The sequence below is a fragment of the Mauremys mutica genome, chromosome 21 (assembly GCF_020497125.1).
Source record: "Mauremys mutica isolate MM-2020 ecotype Southern chromosome 21, ASM2049712v1, whole genome shotgun sequence".
Lineage (NCBI taxonomy): Eukaryota > Metazoa > Chordata > Testudines > Geoemydidae > Mauremys > Mauremys mutica.
In genome coordinates, this window is record NC_059092.1 from 6,156,911 (window position 1) to 6,165,389 (window position 8,479).

The window sequence follows — 8,479 nt, forward strand, 5'->3', positions numbered from 1 at the left end:
AGTTACCCTTTTCTGAAAAATACCACCCTGAATCTTCTGTTATTGCTATTTGACAGGAAATTGTTTACATGCAATGCTGCCTGTCCAACAGGTGCAGAAAGCATGTGATATGATTTTTGAAAGTTTCAAAAGGGGAAAGAATCAATTCCTTCTGGTATATCTGCAGCACTATTTTAGCATTATTTAGTATTTAACTCTTTCAGGATGCAATCGACCTGTATAGAGGCCTATCATGGGGACCACATCCTGCAAGAAACCTTTACTAAATCCCCTCTTCTGACCTTCAAACAGCCCCCCAACCTCGACAAGCTCAGCAGCAGCAAGCTCCCCCCACAGACCAGGACCCACCAACTCAAAACAGCACCAGACCCTGCCATAACAACAGATGCAAAACCTCCAATATCTCCACTGCTACAATGATCAATACCCCCCACAACACTCCTTGAAGATGCAGGGGTCCTACACATGCCTATCGGAATATGTGGTGTACCTCATCAAATGCATCAAATGCCCCAACAAGAACTATGTGGGTGAAACAAAACCAGACAATCATTGCACTCTGGAATGAACTCACACGAAAAATGAAAAAGGACAAAAACACCATATCACTTGTGGCCGAACACTGTTCACAGAACAATCACTGCATAGCTGACCTCTCAGTCCTCATCCTCAAAGGAACTGTGTACACCTTCAAAAGACAAGCCTGGGCGCTTAAATTCATAACTTTGCTAAACACTAGATTTATGGCTTATTACAACAATCTGTAACCCACTAACCCCCCTTTTTTTGTTCTATGACTGCTGAGGTGTTAACAGGCTACTTCTCCTTGAATGGCCCCTTAGAATATGTGCTAACTATTTATGCTAAACAATCTGTTCCATCTTGCATTTAGCTGTGACACTTGGAGTACCTTTCCCACACCTGAGAGTGCTCCGTGCAGCTCAAAAGCTTTTCTCTTTCATCAACAGAAGCTAATCCAATAAAAAACACCTCACCCACCTTGTCTCTCTTGCTAGCACATGACAATCAGAAAGTGAGTAGAAGCAACAGTGGGCTTGACTAGGTTGGTTTCTTTGTCTAGGCTTATTTTGAAGAGCAAAAATCAAGGCCCAAATCCTGCCAACATTGACACACATGCTTTGTTATTGGGACTACTCATGTGCCTAAAGCAACATCCTACTGGCAGTGCTGGGTCTTAAACAAGCAACATAGAGTGAACAATAAATCAGATTCTTAAAACTGTTTCAGTTTTAATACAAATGTCTGGTGTTTTTAGTAACATAGGTGAGGAATCTTTTTATTAGCTTTATGTTGATAGCATCCCTGTTAAGATTTTTCATAATGCATGTCTGCAGTTAGTAAGATGCTGATCTCCTGAGGTATTTACCTTAGCAGTTGTCTTTATTGGGCTATTAATAGCTTTACTTCTTTATTTGAACATGCCAGCCTTAAAGAGTGGTCCTAGAGCGATTTAGTAAAAAATGCATCTTCCTACTTAATAGATCTGCTCCCTGTCAGGATTCAGAGACAGATCTGCTGAGTTTAGTGACAAAAATAATGTTGTACTGCTTTTTCCTCCTGTCATTCTACACAGGGGTTAAGGTCGATATAACTGTCACTCAGGGGGGTGGATTTTTAACACCCCTGAGCGATGCAGTTATACCAAAGTAAGTGTAGTGCAGACCTGGGCTAAGCAGAACCACATCTTAACATGACTGAGGGGCATGGAAGAGGTGTGGAGTAGAGTCTGAGGGATCCTAACTGGGACCTGAGCCACTAGATCAGCACAAAACAGAACATCACTGAGTGAGATGGGATGACAAACAACTGGGCACAGTTTACCTTCCTTTTGAAAAGCAGCACATGCTCCTTTGACTAGCTCTTGCTGCAGGCTGTAGCGTACATCACTAATCTCTTTGGATGTTTGGTGTGGAAGCTAGGCCCTGGGTCTTGTGTTCTTCTGAGTGCTTGCTAAAAATCTTGCCCTGCTGCTTGTATCAGAGGCAGAAGATCTCTTCACTAGTCTATTCCTGACCCCTTAGCCTCCTCAGTACACTCAGCATAAAACAGGATATTTGTATTTAATCTAAGGTGATGATACTCCATTTCCTCTGTAGGGGCTTGTATTCTTCTAGCATGTCCCTGAGGAAAGAATACAAGATGTGAACAAAGGTAAGGTAATGTCTCTTAACAGTAAAGGGTAAATATGTAAATTTTCAAACCAGCAGGCTTTAAAAAGAATTTATGACTCCTGCCTTATCACCCAAATGGCTTGCTTTACACCCTGAAATTGCACAACAATGTGCTCCCAGAGAGATCAGCCTTTTGAAAAGTCCCTTCTGAACACTGTCCATTGTTATTCTAACTCCATGTGGTGACATAAAGTTAACTACTTGAGTGCCTGAGGGTGCACAGGTACTTGATGGTCACATTCATGGACTTTTGGACATGTGACTGCTGACAGACATGGGAAATGCTAGACAAGACAATGGACCAAAGTCATTGTGAACTTTTGGCTTGAGAGGTTAGATAGTGGGACATTACAATAGATAAGATAAGTTTCTAACTCCTCCTCCAATGCCCTAGGGTGTGTGTCCTGGTCCTCATGGAAAATTCCTATGTAACAGCAATAAAACCTGTAGGATTCTATTACTCAATTACTCAAAGGTCTATAAAAATTATTCTGAAAACTTATGGAGTTTAACAGAGAATGAAATCCTTTCTACGTGACTTTTAAACCATAGTGCCCATGCCCAACGAACACTGCCCTTAGAACTAATCCTTATCCCTAAGTTATGGATCTGGCCTACTGGCTTTCTTTACCAACATTGTTCACATAGGAGACCCGCTTTGGATATGGGCAGGCCCGGCATAAGATTTACACCTTTTCCCCCAGACATCCCAGTTATCAAAGCCTGTAGACTGGTTAAAAAAAAATCTATAGAAAGATTAGCAATCTGTTAAATCCTATAGGAATGTTCCACAGTTGTGACAGCAGCTATCCATAGAATAACCACTCAAATTGTCAGAATTTACCAAGGAGATTGGGCCCCATGAGAAGCACTTTATGTTCCACTTAGTTTCAGCAGAGCCCAATTCTCAGCCACACATTGAAATCCGTTTTGCCATTGACTTCCACAGGAGCAGAAACAGGCCTAAAAGATGCAAAACCTAGAAATGATCTGGGGTTGCAAAATTCTGAATCAGATCCAAATCCAGGTCCAAATACCATGGTGTCCAAACCAAGGTGTATGGGGTAGGCCTATTTCTAACCTCTGCAAATATTAATATGGTCTCAAAATAATGCAAAACTCAGTAAAGTCCTGTTACTACTGCACTCTGTGTGAATATACTTGATCTGTTACTTCTTAAAAACATTTTCTCCTTACTGTCACGCAACACCAGGTCCAGGAAGCAATAATACTGCCACTATTTATCACTGACACACTGACTTATAAACACTATAATTAATTCTCACATCCCTGCAGTAAATAGTAGTCACTCCATTTTACAGATGGGGAAGTAGAGCATAGAGAGAATAAACCATTTGGCCAAAGGCACAGAGGGCTGGTCTATTCTGAAAACTTACATTGGCATAGCTACGTCTCTCAGGAGTGTGATAGATGTAGCTATGCCAACCTAACCCCAGAGTAGACAGCGCTAGGTCAAAAGAAGAATTCTTCTGTCAATCTAGCAAATATCTCTCAGAGAGATGGCTTAACTACAGCCACAGAAAAGGTTCTCCCGACCCTATAGTGAATATAGCTGTGCCATTGTAGCATTTTAAGTGTAGACAGTGCCAGAGGGACTGAGGGTTTATCTATATGGGGACACTCAGCAAAATTAATCTGAATTAACTAAAGTGGGCAGTAGTGGATAAATTAAACTGCATTAAACCCCTGTGTGGACACTTTCATTCAGAATTAAAGTAATCTTAATTCAGTTTAATTTAATTCACAGATAACCTGAATTACATCCACACAATTTACAAGGGTTTAACTAATCTACTTTAAATTCACACACTTGTTAATTCAGATTAATTTTCTGAGTGTCCCCAAGTAGATAAACCCTGCCTGACAAAGATAGAATTATAACTCAAGGATGATGGGCTGTCCAGGTTGTGTTCACACCATACCCATCTCTGCCTTTTGCACTATATTACCAGACTTTTATTTATGGTGCACTCGGACTGTACAGAGCCCAACACAAGTGGCCATTGCTGGAAACTGAAAACCAAATGCAAAAGAAAGTGCCTTGATTCTTCACTGCAGGAGTATGGTGTGAAGACCTTAAATTGGTACATGCGAAAATTACTTTACCATTAGGGTTTCTGACACAGACATGGGGGGGTCACGAGCTGTCAGCCTCCACCCTGCTTTGCCTCCAGCATTTATAATGGTGTTAAATATATTAAAAAGTGTTTTGAATTTATAAGGGGGGTCCCACTCAGAGGCTTGATATGTGAAAGGGGTCACCAGTACAAAAGTTTGAGAACCACTGGTGTAAAGGTTGATCCCTCTGCTGGTAAAGGGACATTTTAAACTTTTAGAGTCAGATTAGCTGCTGTATATCAGCTCTGCTCTATTAACTTCAATGGCTCTACACTAGCTGGGGAGCTGACCCTATATATTATGCTTTTGTTAGTTTGCACCAATATTATTATTTTTATTTTATTTATTGATACTTTTCACTGTGGAATTTCAGAGGGTCAGCACCTGCCAGGATTTGGCTCGTTTCCCCCATTTTACAGAAGCACAAAGATGGGAAGTAACTCACCCCTAGTGACCTAGCCTATCAGAGTCAGGACTAGAACTCAGGATTCCTGGCTCCCACCCCTGTGCTCCTTTGCAAGCAGCCGTATTAGGGGATGGCATGTAGACAAGTGCTCCATGAGAAGCTCTGAGCAGGAGGACAGTGGACCAGTGGTAGGACTCAGCATGGCACTATTCCAGGTGAGGTTCCCTGGTTGGGGGAGGGGGAGAATAATCTGTGGTACTTTTTGCTCAGGTGTAGCCAAACATCAATGTAGGCAGCGCCATAGCTTGGTCTATTCCCTGCCTCATCCCTTCCAGTTGCAGACCTGGAGCCGCCACACAGATAGCCTTACAGTGCCCTGTGCAAGGTGGGGAGAGTGAGTCCTTTCTCTCTCCTATATCCCTGTACAGATGCGAAAGGGCCCCTTCATGACTAAATGTCAGCCCATGGTAAGCTTTGCATGACTAATTCAGAATTGGTATGAGCAGGTGCAAGTTAATGAGGAGGCACCTGCTGACACCAGGCCTGAACTGTGTTATTTCCCAATTATTCTCACATATTTCCCTTTCCTTCATTTTTGTAACTCAGGACATTGGCATGCAAACAGGGAATTTGCTTCTCACCCCTTCATCTGCCACAGACTCATTCGCTACCCTGGTCTGTGGCATTGCAATGGTTTCTGGGAATGTGACAATCCTGATGATGACAGCATGCATCAAAAACTTTCGCTTAAGCAACCAGAGCAAGTGACTTTGTGAGCACTGCTCCTGATTCTGGTCTCACCTTCCCTACAATATCTCTCTTGATTTCAATGGAATTACTCCTGATTCACATCAATGAATGAAAAAGGGGATAATAAATCCAAATTATAACAAGCATAATATACTTCCATATGGAATGTTTTTCTAAAGTTCCCAGTGTTCCATCAGCAGCAGGAGGGTTTTGAAATTAATTTGAGTTTCTTTGTTTAGATTTTTTTTTTTAGGAAGGATACAAAACATGTAACATATTTGTGAATGTCAGTTCTTCCAGGCAGGGACTGGATCACATTGTGTGTTTGTACAGTAGCTAGTGTCATAGGAATCCAGTTCTTACAGGAGCCTCTGGCACAACTAGCACAAATAATACTAATATGCAAAAGACAAAAGACCCAGGGGTTAGGGGGAAAGACTATGACTAGAAGACATAGTGAGAAAATTAGTAACTAATCTCTTCTCAATCCCTGGATAGTCAGCCTTGTGACTGGAGCAGAGAACTAAGAATAAGGGTTCTAGTCTTGGCTCTGTGACCTTGGACAAGTCACTTTACTTTTGTGCCTCAGTTTTACCCATTTTGTAAATGGGTAGAATAACCCTTACTTTCCTCTCTGGAGGCACTGTGAAGCTTCATGTTTATCAAGTACTTTGAGATCCTCAGAAAAAAAAATGCTATAAAAAGCACCATTGTTTATCAGTTGAATGTATTTATTGACTCATGGGCTTGCCACATGTATCTGTCACATCAGATGTTTCAAAGAGATCTGACTCAGATGAACAATAATTAATTTGAAGGAAACATGTCCTGATGAGTTAGAACCTAAGTAATCAGAAAAGGCAGGTTTATTTATGGGCTTGGTTTGTTATGCATCTGATCCTGTCTGGTGCTGAGCATCTTCCACTCCTGAAGGTATCGCACACCTTCTACTCCCATTGGCTTCCATGGAGACTGAAGGCACTTTGCACCTCACAAGATCACGCCCTATGCCACTAATGTAGGTGGGGCTGTTTTTCTAGAGAGAGAGAGAGCTTGGGGAGTGGATGTGAAGAAAATATATTATCTTTAAATTCATACTATCAGAGCTCTGCTCCCACCCCAACTTTTTCTGCTAAATGCCCTAAATAACTCCAGGTATAGCCCATTGCCCTCAGGCATTCATTCACGTGACACTTCAGCAGAAGCTTAAAGCTCACAGATTAAACTTCACATCTGTGGAATTGTTTCTTGAACAGGAAACACATTATTGCATATACAACAATGTTCCTGGGAATATTTTAAATTCTGGGTACTTCACATCAGTCCAACAATGCAAAGTACCTTAAGCAGAACAGATCTCCCTGTACATGATGAAATCAGAGATTGGAATCTACCTGTAACAAATGTGGATGTGTTCTCTCTTGCCACAGCTTTTACATTTTGCTGGATCAAGTACCTCTATTTAAATCACTATCATGAGTCCGATCTTGTAGCCCTTACTCATGTGAGCAGACCGAATTAAGTAACTGGGTTTGACTTTCATCTGGTTTCCACTGACTTCAATAGAGTTACTCCTGATTTACTCCAGTGCAAATCAGACCAGCATCAGGTCCAACATTTATAAAGTCAGTGGAACTACTCATGTGAGTAAGGGTAGGACTGAGATGTGGATGGGTGAAGAGGTGGAATATGCAAAAGACTTCTCTCCTATTTGTTAGATATGGTCCTGACTTGGATCACTGTTTCTAAATCTCTTTGGACCCTAAACTTCTTCCCTCTACAAGCATTGGAGAAGTTTGGATCTGGATCCAGATCTGGATCTGAACTTCAAAAGTTCAGATGCATCTTTGTAAGATGGATCCAAACAGGGTCACCAGATCCAAGCCTCCTTGTACTTTTGGGGAAGTTTGGACGTGAACTTCCAGCCTCAGGCCCCACTCTCATTTTAATAGAAATCTAGATCCTGTTTGACTCTTTCATTCTTGGAGAGCAACATCTAGCTTGCTATTTTTAGTGATGATGGTGAAGTGTGAGGACACATAGAGTAAGCCCAAATTTCATATCTATGTCACTTAGATATATTCTGCATAGCCACTGACTTTTGAGAGGTTACTCAACACTTAGTGAATGCAGCACTTCCTGCATGAGCAACAATCTCATGACCCTGGTGTCCCTGTAGGTAAATGTCTCAGTTAATGACACATCCCAGCCATGATCCACAAAGCACTTTCAGTTCATGAGGCTTACAGAATAACTCTACCAAATGTTTCCATTCTAAGGGTGGAACCTAAGATCTTGGCACCTCCAAACTATTCTCCCTATGGATGCCATAATGTTTCTGAAATCCACTCATACTTCCAAACTTCCATCAAGCCTGAGTCCAAACATATCAGTCTCATGTTATGTTAAAGTGTCGGGAAGAATCTCATTTGTTGTAGTGCATCCACTTATGTTAGTATAAGTTGGTATAAGTTATGTCTTTCAGGTGTGAATAAGCCACCCCCCTGAGCAACGTAAGTTACACTGACCTCAGCGCTCGTGTGGACAATGCTATGTTGGCAGGAAAGCTTCTCTCGCCAACATCATTACCGGCCGCCTCTCGTGGAGGTGGTTTTATTGGAGTTCTCGTCCGTCGGCATACAGCGTCTTCACCAGACGTGCTGCAGCGGCGCAACTGCTGGAGCATTTCTAATGTAGACTAGCCCTCAGATACATGCTTCTGAGAAGCAGGCAGGCACCTGAGCTGCCTCTTCAGGGAATTTTGTGCAGGTCTTAAAATGTTGTCTCCTCCAGACAGATCTAAATTTTATTCCACACAGTCATAACTTTTATCAGTTCCATCTCTCCTTCCACCATATCTTCAGCACACTTTTCCCAGGACTCATCACCAATGTTTGTTTTTCCACTGCACCATTCACTTGATTTAACTAATAAACTCCTCAGCTCTTCAGCTCTAATCATCTTTTCCTTTTCCTCATTTTCCCAGCCATAT